The 12402-nt window shown below is 34.8% G+C and overlaps 1 long non-coding RNA gene across 3 annotated transcripts in view; it reads right to left on the bottom strand.

Moving 5' to 3' along the window:
- Window positions 1-12402, bottom strand: part of LOC147361760 (uncharacterized) — a 318701-nt gene that overhangs the window by 123018 nt on the left and 183281 nt on the right. The window contains exon 3 of one of the 3 annotated variants that reach the window (XR_015138230.1): window positions 8226-10847. The exons of the other annotated variants lie outside the window; for them this stretch is intronic. This is a non-coding gene — a long non-coding RNA (uncharacterized LOC147361760). Of the gene's footprint in view, window positions 1-8225; window positions 10848-12402 lie in introns of those variants that run through there. 3 annotated transcript variants of the gene reach the window in all.

The following is a 12402-nucleotide window of genomic DNA, read 5'->3' as shown; positions in this document are numbered from 1 at the left end:
GACCACTGCCCACAGAAATCTGAAAAGAACACATTCTGAACCTAACCAATTTGGTTGCCCACTAGGACACAACACAACACACCACACACACACATCATAAAGAATTTTAACAGAACTCAGAGTCCACAGCATAATATTTTAAGGGTTCAGGATGGAATCCTAACTTTCTAAATATAATAGATCCAAGAAAATATGACAATTCTCAGAGGAAAAGGTCATCAGGAGATGCTAATTCCCACATGATCCAAATGTTGGAATTATCAGACTAGAGAATCTACTCACAAATGTCTTGGTTTTATTTTCCAAGCCTTTAAAAAAAATCATTGTTTCCATGTAAAACAAGTTTAAAACCCAATGAAAAAAAGTATATGTGCATAATATGTAAGGGACTGACCTTTGTTTATTTTCTTTCAGGGATGATTCCTTATTGAAGACTAACAAGTAAATCAATGATTCTCAAATTTTAGTGTGCATGCAGCATACCTGGAAACCTTGTCAAAGCGAAGATAATAATCCAGTAGGTCTGGGATGTGGCCTGAGGTTCTACACTTCTCAGGTGATCCAGAGCCACTGGTCCTCAGTTCATACTTGGCAGCAATGTAATAAAGAACTTGGATTTGAAAAGTTAAGTAGAAAGTATCGAAGGCCATGCTATTATTGATACTTCTCAAATGACCCAAGGACTTTGCTCCTTAAAGATTTTCTTAAACTGTCAATATTTCATCATCCAACAATTACTTCTTGGAAATGCCTTTGATGGAACTAATGGAAGGGTTACTTCTGTGTCTTCACTAAATGACTAAGAAGTGAACATGAAAAATATATATGACTGTTGTCCAAGTTGTTTCCTACTTCCTTTAATATTGTTTTAAATTGAGGGCAGGAGGAGAAGGGGAAGACAGAGGATGAGACGGTTGGATGGCATCACCGACTCAACATGGGATATGGGTTTGGGTGGACTCTGGGAGTTGGTGATAGACAGGGAGGCCTGGCGTGCTGAGGTTCATGGGATCGCAGAGTCAGACATGACTGAGCAACTGAACTGAACTGAAATGCTTATCCTGACAACTAACTTCCTCAATCAAAAAAGATATACATATATGTGTGTATACAGATTGCTGTTTTTCTTCAGTCACTAAGTCATGTCCAATCCTTTGTGACCCCATGGATTTCAGCACACCAGGCTTCTGTGTCCTTCACTAGCTCCTGGAGTTTGTTCAAACCTATGTCCATTGAGTCGGTGATGCCATCCAACCATCTCATCTTCTGTCACCCCCTTCTCCTTTTGCCCTCAATCATTCCCAGCATCAGAGTCTTTTCCAGTGAGCCAACTCTTTGCATCAAGTGGTCAAAATATTGGAGCTTCAGCTTCATCAGTCCTTCCAATGAATATTCAGGGTTGATTTCCTTTAGCATTGACTAGTTTGATCTCCTTGCTCTCCAATGGACTCTCAAGATTCTTCTCCAGCACCACAGTTTGGAAGCATCAGTTCTTTGGTGCTCAGCTTTCTTTATAGTCCAACTCTCACATGCATACATGAATACTGGAAAAACCATAGCTTGTATACATATACACATATGTGTGTGTATAAATATAAACATAGCAAACTGCCGAACAATCACAGTAACGTTTTGTACTAGAATGAGATATTCTGTGATAAAAGATAATCATTACAAACATGACATGTTATAAGTCACTTTCCTTTATATATAATATCAGAACTTTGTTCTGATTTTTGCTCATTTTTTTGTTCATTTTTCTCACAGCTAGTTAAATTTCAGGTAAGAAAATATTGAAGTGCCTCATAATTAGGTAGTTCAGTTTCTTCAAGCTTTCAGAAAAATATTAACAGAATTCAACCTAGAAACTTAAAATTACATTAAAACATCTCAAATTTTACCTAGAATGAGAAGATTTTAGAAAACAATAGCAGGTCATAAATGGTGCAACAAAGTGGGAATGTTTACCATGTAACACCAGAAAGGTCAAGACTGTGATTAAACCCCACTGATTACAGACTACAGGTGACTTAACAGAAAGTCTAAAAGCTAGGAAATCCTAGGGCTCCTCCACAAAGAATCTGTAAGTCATTGTGTTTTATTTCAAAGTCTAGAACAAAATGAAGTGGGGAAAAAAATCCTTCTGCAAAATGACAGTCCTAAAGTGAAACACTTTTCTGCACAGTACAGAAGCTTTACAAATGACATGGTATCCAAGGCAACACAGATAATGACTAAGTGGTAAAATTTGAAATGAAGCACCATAGGAAAATGCAGAATCTTAAACTAATAGAGTCTACTTTAGAAAGCAGATATTTAGCTAGCTCTACTGTTTCTAACAATACATCCAAAATGTCCGTAATGTATAATAAAATATTCTTCTATTTCTAATACAATCCATTATAAATTTCTCCTACAAATTTAACCAATAAAAATTGTATGAGCCTGGTTGTACGCATTAATACATGTGGACAGTGCATTATTAGAAGAAAAAGATGTCTTTAAATTTTTGTATGGGACTACTGTTACTAGAAAAATAATTACACAAATCAAAATTTTTTATGATGCAATATAGTTGAAATTCACAGGTAACAGATATTATAATTATTCTGGTACTATTAAAATTATACTAAATATCATCTCCATGTTGTCACTGTACTTGGGTTGTATATTACTAAACATATTTCTCATATGTTGATAAGGTTTTGCTATATTTTTACTTCTGTTACTATTTTGTGAACAATTTGAAGACATAGATTATATCTTTTTCATCTTTGCATCTCTCATATTAGTGTCTGGTCCGTGGAAGTTCCCAAGAAATGGTAAATAAATATATATTCACTTCAAAGTCTGGTTTTCTTTTATGGTAAAAAATGATATTTTGATGCCCTTTGAAATGATTTTCAAATTCTTAAGATGAATGTCAATTTTAACATGACCATCAGTGAGCATGTTAATTGTTCTGCACTTTAGGAATTTACAGAGCTCTATGACCTTTCCATTCAGAATACTGATGCATTCTTTTATGCCAGGCCTGATCTTATAGTCAGGAGAATTACTCAGCTGCCTGCATGGATCACCGCCTCTTAACTGCTCTCCAGACCCTAATCAAAAATACTAGGATCATTTAATAAAAATTTATTTTTCAGGATCTATTCTCTGACTAGCACTGAGAAAATACATAAAATAAATAGAAACTTCAACCTCATTTGCTATCCAGTTGGGAAGAATAGATACACAAATAGTTATTAAACATTCTATACTATCTCATGCCAGTGAGAATGGTCATCATTAAAAAGTCTACAAATAGCAAATTCTGGAGAGGGTATGGAAAAGAAGGAACCTTCCTGTTGGGGATAATATAAGTTGGGGTAGACACTATGGAAGACAGTATGGAGGTTCCTTAAAAAGATAAAAATAGAGTTGCCACATGATCCAGTAATCCCATTCCTTGTATATATCTGAACCAAACTATAATTTAAAAAGATAAATGCACCCCTATGTTCATAACAGTACTACTCACAATAGCCAAGACATGGAAACAGCATAAATGTTTATCAATAGGTAAGTGGATAAAGAAGATATCTATCTGTCTATATATATATATACTGCATATATATATGCTTCCCAGGCAGTGCTAGTAATTAAGAAGCTGCCTGCCAATGCAAGAGACATAAGAGGTGGGATTTGATCCCTGGAACCCTGGCTTGGGAAGATCCCCTGGAGGAGGACATGACAATCCACTCCAGTATTCTTGCCTGGAGAATCCCATGGATAGAGGAGACTGGTGAGCTCTCATCCATAGGGTCACACTGGAACATAACTCAGTTACTAAAAAGAATGAAGTAATGCCATTTCAGTAGTCCACCTAAATGGATGAATTTAGAGATTATGTACTACACAAAGTAAGCCAGAAAGACAAATACCATATGATATCACTTACATGTAAGATCTAAAATATGACTTAAAGAACTTGTCTACAAAACAAAGACAGACACACAGAACTAGAGAACAGACTTGTAGTTGCCAAGAAGAAGGGGTGGTAGGGGAGGGATGGACTGGGAGTTTGGGGTTAGCAGATGCAAACTGTTCTATGTAGCATGGATATATAACAAGGACCTATTTTATATAGCCTACCAGAATCCTCTGTCCATGCAATTCTCCAGACAAGAATACTGGAGTGGGTAGCCATTCGTTTCTCCAGGGATCTTCCTGACCCAGGGATCAAACCCAGGTCTCCCACATTGCAGGTGGATTCTTTACCATGGTGGGCCACCAGGGAAGCCCACTGAATAGCACAAGGAACTTTGTTCAGTATCCTATGACAAACCACAATGGAAAAAATATTCTGAAGAATGTACTGGAATCATTGAATCATTTTTCTGTACGGCAGAAATTAACATTGTGAATCAACCATACTTCAATGTAAAAAGAGCATTCCTATACACCAAAAGTGTTGGATCTATACTCAGAAATCATTTTTCTTGGTTTAACTGGCTCTGCAGTTTACAATTGTTTACTTTGGAAACTTACTCCAACAAGAATGCTGCTGTTCAGATACCACTGAAATTCATCCTTTGGTATTACCACAATGGAAGTTTTCAAGCTATACACAGGAGTTAGTCTTACTACTCTATAATACTGGGGACATAAATTTTAGTTGCCTGAGCATCCACAACTCATGCAGTCTCTTCTATAGTAATTTTGTATCACTAGGCAAAATTAAATCAATGTTAACTGAATATTAACATTGATAATACTTAATGATTGTCTCTATTAAAATACCTTGAGCCCCCACCCTACATTAAGGACAACCCAACCACTCAATGCTCTGTTATTTCTTCTACTCATTTCTTACTCTCTGCTTCTGATAAATTATAATTCTCAGTCTTCTCTCATGTCAATGGCTATTCCCTTCTGTTTGGCCACCTGGACCCAGAATAGCTCACTCTCTCTCTTTTCTCTGATGAAAAATCAACAGACAAACAACCTTATAGGCACTGGTGTGTTATAGGTTTTATTGAAGTTTAAAGAATAAAACAAAAAGGTTATTTCACAGCAAACAAAACTGAGAAGTACTTATTAGACATCTGTTTTTTTAAGTCTCTCTTCTATTTCAACCATTAGAAAAATTGCAGTCAATTAATTTTTAATAGGTAGTATAATCTCAGTGCAAAAAGTACAAAAAATGTATAGAGGAAAAGCAATTTGTCCCAACTATGTCTTCTAGTTCCTTTCCCCAGTGGCAATCACTATCACTGATTTCTTATGTTAACTTTCAGAGATATTCCTTCATTTGGACAATTTTCACTGACTAGTCCCTCTCTTTGATAGCTGGTGGAGGGCTCTTTCTTTATCTCCCAAAAATTTTTAAAAAGATAAATGAATAACTTTGTTTCCTGTAAATAGTCCTGTTTAAATTACAGGGGTGGGAAACAGACTCCTCAGGGTAAACCAGTATTCAGACCAAAATCATGTTCAACTCAGCAGTGTTTTCCTTTAATCTTATTTATTATGATAAAATAGATATAACACAAAATTTACTATTTTAAAGTCTAAGTTCAATGGCATTAAGTATATGACCAGTGTCATACAACCACCACCACTATATAGTTTTAGAGCTTTTTTTTTTTAATCACTCCAAACAGAAACCTCCTACCTATGAAGCAATCACTCTCTACTCCTCTCCCTATCAGCCCTTGGCAACCACAAACCTGCTTTGTTTCTCTATGGATTTGTGTCTCGTGGACATTTCATATAAATAGAATCTTATAGTATTTGGCATTTTGCGTCTGCCTTCTTTCACTTAGCATCACATTTTTTTTTAATTTTATTTTATTTTTAAACTTTACATAATTGTATTAGTTTTGCCAAATATCAAAATGAATCCATCACAGGTATACATGTGCTCCCCATCCTGAACCCTCCTCCCTCCTCCCTCCCCATACCATCCCTCTGGGTCATCCCAGTGCACTAGCCCTAAGCATCCAGTATCACATTTTCAAGGTTCATCCTTACTGTAGCATGTATCTGTATTTCATTCCTGTTTATGGCTGAATAATATTTCCTTGTGCAGATAGATCACATTTTATTCACCCATGCATCGTTGATGGACATTTAGGTTTTTCCATCTTTGAGTAACTGTGAATAGTGTTGCTGTAAACATTCATGTGCAAGCTTTCTTTGAAAGCCTGTTTCCAATTCTTTGACGTATATACATAGGAGTGTAATTGTTGGGTCATGTAGCAATTCTATATTTAACTTGTGAGTCCTCTTTCATAACTTTTGGACTGTCTTCTTTCTTTAAAAAGTTTTTTGGAAATTCCACCACATTTTTCTCTCTAATGTACTGTGAAAACCCCAAATTTACCTCATCCTCCTGTGCAGAGTAGTTCAATCCTTCTTTAATTCCATCATCTCCTTTCAGATAATAAAATGAGCCTGTCTTCACTAATCCAGATTGTCCATCAAATGCTTGGCTGAAAATAAGATCATTCTGTTCTTTAAAAAAAGAAACCTTTGTATGTATTTTTCTGATATAGTCATAAACCATAAATAACAGTGTTGTAATTTATTCACCTACTGTATTTACCATAATTGGTTATATAAAGGAATTGGTGCTTTTTCTCCAAGGCACAATTTATACACTGAATGTATAGTATACAGTTGATTAAGAAATTTTCTTTGAATTAAACCCACTGGTTTTGGTTATGACAGGGTTGTAGAGAAGAAATTAACTTAAACTAATAGATTTTTGTCTACAAGAAAAAAGTTTTAGGTTTCAAACACAGATGGAGTAATAAAAAATTATTTTTTAATTGTTTCAAGAAAAAATAGCTATATTATTTGAGTCTCAAGCCTATAACATACTTCCTAAGGAAACAAGTGGATTTCCATGACATGATTGTTGGTAATAGGCATTTTATTGGAAAGCCAGCTACTACATTATGCTGGAATAATGGATATTTTAGGTCATGAGGAAAATATAAAAAGTCCAGAAGACAGAAGTTTTGTTGGCCACATTATCTGATTACTGTTCAAAAAGAACATAAACTAATAATATCATTGTCAATTGCAAAATATAGCATCTTGTAAATTAAAAAGCATCTTCCTAAAATCCTTCCTAAATCAAGGAAAAATACTGTGAGAAAAAAATAACCATCAGTTATTTTTGTAAATCAGTAAAAATAAGAACCTAAAATATCAAAAGCTAGGTAAGTGGGCAGTGTTATATTCAAAAATAAACACCTTAAATTACATGTGCATATTGTTGGAGAGTGAGAAAGAATACAATAAATTCAGCTTCCACTTTAAATTTCATATAAATACAAAAAAAATAAATCCTTTGGGACACTGGGGAATTACTAGAGAATTACTAAAAATTACAACAGAAACACAAATATTACACAGTGGAATTGATAAATCTAAGAGTGAGTTCTTTGAAAATTTAATAAAATGACAAAACTATGTTAAAATCATCAAGAAAAAGGCAAAACCCACAAACTAATGCAAACAGAATATAAAACATAACGAAAATGTTTTCAAATTGTCACCATACAGTGAATTTACTAAGAAGTAAATAGCCAATCTTAACTAAAATGAAGTAGAAGCCAAAAGACAACTGTTCCTACACTGAGAATATTTTTAAACTACTCCTTAAATTGCTTGACTAGAAATGTGATCATTAAATCAATGAATCAAATAATAATAGTATCTCTGTTATTTGATATTGTTTGGAAACAGATGGAATGGTAAGAATTGAAGCAAAAAAATAAGCTTTACGTAGGAAAGAAAAAGACAAAAAAACATATTTATTGGCCATTTATGGGATTATGTTCCTAGAACTCGAGGGAAACATTAAAAATAATAAGTATTAATAAAATAGTAGGGAAAGTTGGTAGTTATAAAAACATACAACAAGGGAAATATCATTCTGTTCTATCAATTAATACTTTCCTCACTAGTGGGATCATTAGACTACTATCCTGCTGCTAAGTGAAATCCTCAAAGCATAATGTTTTTTGGGGGGCTGGGGGGTCACCCGAACATGATACAAATTTAAATTTGTTTCATATAATATTTTCTAACTAGAGACTGTTGTAGGAGTAAATTGATTATTGTTTTGGAAATCAGAATGCTAAAATGCTTTTTCTTACATTAACTAATTTTCATTTTGTGTGAAACTTCATTGTATCAGAAAAAAAGGAGTCATTCAAAAAATGCTGTTAACTTTCCAAGAGACTTTATGTGAAAAATCATAACCTGAATTACATGGTAATGATTCATAAGAAAATCTGCATAAGAAAGCAAACCCTGTCTTTGCCTCAAGTGCTGTCTTCTTGCCTTTTCCCATTTTGAAAATTCACTTACTTTCTATTAGCCTTTCTTTAGTCTTTCTTACACTTGATTTGCCCTGAAGGAGGGCACCACATCCCACTTGAGTGTTCTTGCCTGGAGAATCCCATGGATGGAGGAGCCTGACAGGTTCAGTCTATGGAGTTGCAAACAGATACGACTGAGCACATACTTGATTTAATTGCATTATAGTTGAAAAAAAATTTTTGCTTATCTGCTACAAATTATTTAAAATTTGTTAAAACTTGTTCTATAAATCTATAATGTGTCCAAATTTTTTGCAAAATTTCATGTGTCCTTCAGAAAAAAATGTGAATATTCTCTAATTTGGGGGTATCTACATGTGACCATTTGTTCACATTTGTAATTGTGTCAAATTTCTAAAATGTATGCAAAATTTCAAAGAAAGTATGTTTTTCTTTTGCAAGTCTGGAGGTTTTCTTTTGGTATCTTTGTTTCATTTTTTAAAATTAAATGTTTTGTCATTCCTATTATATTAAGCATAACTATTTCATAATTGATATCCAATTACACACACAGTTCAAAGTTCTCTGTATTTTAATATGTTCTTTCGGTCTCCAATGACTATAACTAATTGATAATTGTTTCCTTTTGTATTTGTTATTTTAAATTGCAAAGTCAAGTTTGATGAAATTTCATTCATGGGAAACTTGGGAGAGCTAAGTTGGAGTGAGTTCTCTGGAGAGATTTTACATTTGCTTCTTCTAGGTGTCCCATAAGTATTGCCCATCAAGAACCATTTTGAAATATTAATTTTTATTTTTCACTAAAATCACATTGGTACATAAATTCCAAGTCCAAATCCATGCACAGAGAGGGATAGAGAGACAGATTATCACAGTAGATTTTTATTTTAATCTCTTCAAAGTACAAAACAAGATGGGCAAACTTGCCTGTCATCTTCCTTAGACAGTAGCAGAGATATTATACAGTGACATTGTCCTTTAAGAATTCTAGAATTTATGAGGTTTTAATTTAAACTCCCTTCTTTATAGGAGTTTAAAACCTTATCTCGCCACTCCACTTCCATGTAGCCATTACAACTCAAGTCCCTTGACTATAAAAATATACAATATTCCTCTAAACTCTACAGAACAGCCTAGATTCAGAGTGTCTTTCTATTCTCCTTTCCAAGTTCACCTTCATCACTAGTCCTTGAAAATATGCTTCTTTAGGGTTAAGTTATGCACTTAAACAGATGAGAATCCCAGACCACCTTACCTGTCTCCTGAGAAACCTATATGAGGGCAAGTATGCAGTTAGAACTGGACATGAAACAATGGACTGGTTCCAAATTGAAAAAGGAGTATGTCAAGCTGCATATTGTCACTCTACTCATTTAACTTATATGTGGAGTACATGATATGAAATGCTGGGCTGGATAAAGTACAAGCTGGAATCAAGATTGCTGGGAGAAATATCAATAACCTCAGATATACAGATGACACCACCCTTATGACAGAAAGCAAAGAGGAGCTAAAGAGCTTCTTGATGAAAGTGAAAGAGGAGAGTGAAAAAGCTGGCTTAAAACTCAACATTCATAAAACTAAGATCATGGCATCCAGCCCCATCACTTCATGGCAAATAGATGGGAAAACAGTGGAAACAGTGACAGACTTCATTTTCTTGGGCTCCAAAATCACTGCAGATGGTGACTGCAGCCATGAAATTAGAAGATGCTTGCTCCTTGGAAGAAAAGTTGACAAAACTAGACAGCATATAAAAAAGCAGAGACATTACTTTGCCAACAAAGGTCCACAAATCAAAGCTATGGTTTTTACAGAAGTCATGTAGGGATGTGAATGTTGGATTATAAAGAAGGCTGAGTGCCAAAGAATTGATGCTTTCAAACTGTGGTACTGGAGAAGACTCTTGTGAGTCCCTTGGACTGCAAGGAGATCAAACCAATCAATCCTAAAGAAAATCAACCCCGAATACTCATTGGAAGGGCTGATGCTGAAGCAGAAGCTCCAAATACTCTGGCCACGTGATGCAAAGAGCCAACACATTGGGAAAGACCCTGATTCTGGGAATGATCGAGGGCTGGAGGAGAAGTGGGTGACGGAGGGAGAAATGGTTGGATGGCATCACTGACTCAATTGATATGAGTTTGAGCAAACTTCAGAAGATGGTGAAGGACAGGGAAGCCTGGCACGCTGCAGTCCATGGGATAGCAAAGAGCGGGACACAATTTAGCAACTGAACAGCAATAGATTGTTTATCACATAGCCTGTTCATGAATTTTGTGTCAAGGGTATTTTAGAATATTTAATCTATCTGGCATTACTGGAAACACACCATATAATATTTTCCTAGATTCATTCTTCCTTTTTTCATATATATTTCTTACCCAGAATTACTTCAGAGGACACCTCACCCTTTGCACTTGGGTTGATCACAACAAGATATTCTTCCAAAGGAATCCCCTTTTCCTTTTGACCACAAATATACATCTTCATATGAGAAGTTAACTAAATACAACAAAGAACATAAAAGAGAACATAGAGTAAATAATTTATTTTGTTTCTTGTAATTCTGCTCTTAACTATCTCTTAAACTTTATGAGAAAAAAAAAACAGCTTGCCATTTTAAGCCCAAGACAAAACCAAAAATACTCTGAGCAGCTAGAACTCAAACTCTTTTTATAATAAAATTTATTTTAATCAGACATATTTTAGAAGAATTATTTGTCTTTGCCTACATTGCTATACTACTGTCCTAATTTTTCTAATTATCTCTAGTGGGACATTTAGAAATTGAAACATATATGACTGTCAATTTTAAACAGGATTTCTTTTTGACAGGAAACAGTTATAATCTGATGGCAGGATGTCCCATGGGCATAGCAACAGCAAGACGTGGCTTGATTACCGCTTCCCCCACACCACCTGGGGTGTGCTGTGCAAATAGTCAATGTCCAATAATAGCTTGTTCATTAATTTATGAAGTAATTATTCACCTGGCATAAATTACCAAACATCTTCCATATGTCGATGTCTTTAGCTAAATAAAATGCCATTTACACTTTAGAAAAAGGAAGTCAAGTGTTTGCTAACACCGTGCATTTGCAAGGTGGTGATGAACCAAATTTGTCATTTTGGTTTTTCCCTGGTGAGTTTCTAGACCATGCTATCTTTTGGCTTTTCAGTTTTATATGTTGTATAAACCTCTGTACTTTGTTCTTGAATTATTGATGAATCCATTTGGGGGAAGTTTTCATGCGCTCTTGGCCTTTTACAAATGTAATAAACAAACCCTTACTTTTAGGGCCTTTCAAATCAAAACAACAATGGGACAGAAAAGGACTCTTCAAAAGTCTTTCTTTATTCAAGGCATAATTACTGAAAATGTTTTCTATTTATATAATGTGTTGAAATATTCTTTTTTCCTACCGGTCATAATATATTTCTCAACATTATCTGAGGTTTCTAATGCCAGTTTTCACCACCTGAAAACAGGCAGCATTTTCTTCATCATTAAAAGGGAATTAAATGGCCTCTTCATTTATTCAGGGACTAGTATCCATCAACCTCACATTTCAGAATCAAGAAGTCAGCCAAAGAGAGTTCTGAGAGGCCAAAATAGACCAGGTTCACATGAGACTTATAGAATAATGATGAGAGAGAGAGAGAACAGAAGGCTGAATGCTAGCATAGTGATAGAAGTGACAGCTGGGATTTTCACAGTGAGGAAGAAGACAGAAAACTATGAAAGTAAACACCTCAAAAACACAGCAGTCTGCAGTCATTTGAAACCGGGACAAATGAGCTTATATATCTAAAAGCGATAGAGAACATCAACTTATTACATAGCAACTGATCATTACAATGATATCTGCAGTCAACTGAAAGAGATTTACTGTTTGAAAAGTAAATAGAAGTTCAAACTATTCAGTATTATATGATTATTTTATTTAATTCAATTTGGAAATGTTTCTATAAAATTCAGTTGTTGTTGTTCAGTTGCTAAGTCGTATTTGACTCTTTGCGACCCCATGAACTGCAGCGTGCCAGACTTCTCTGTCCT

This window comes from Bos grunniens, chromosome 12 (assembly GCF_055505025.1).
Source record: "Bos grunniens cultivar Pamir isolate PY7600 chromosome 12, Bosgru_T2T1.0, whole genome shotgun sequence".
NCBI lineage: Eukaryota > Metazoa > Chordata > Mammalia > Artiodactyla > Bovidae > Bos > Bos grunniens.
The sequence above is the reverse complement of the archived record's forward strand: the minus strand, read 5'-3'. Positions and strand labels throughout refer to the sequence as shown.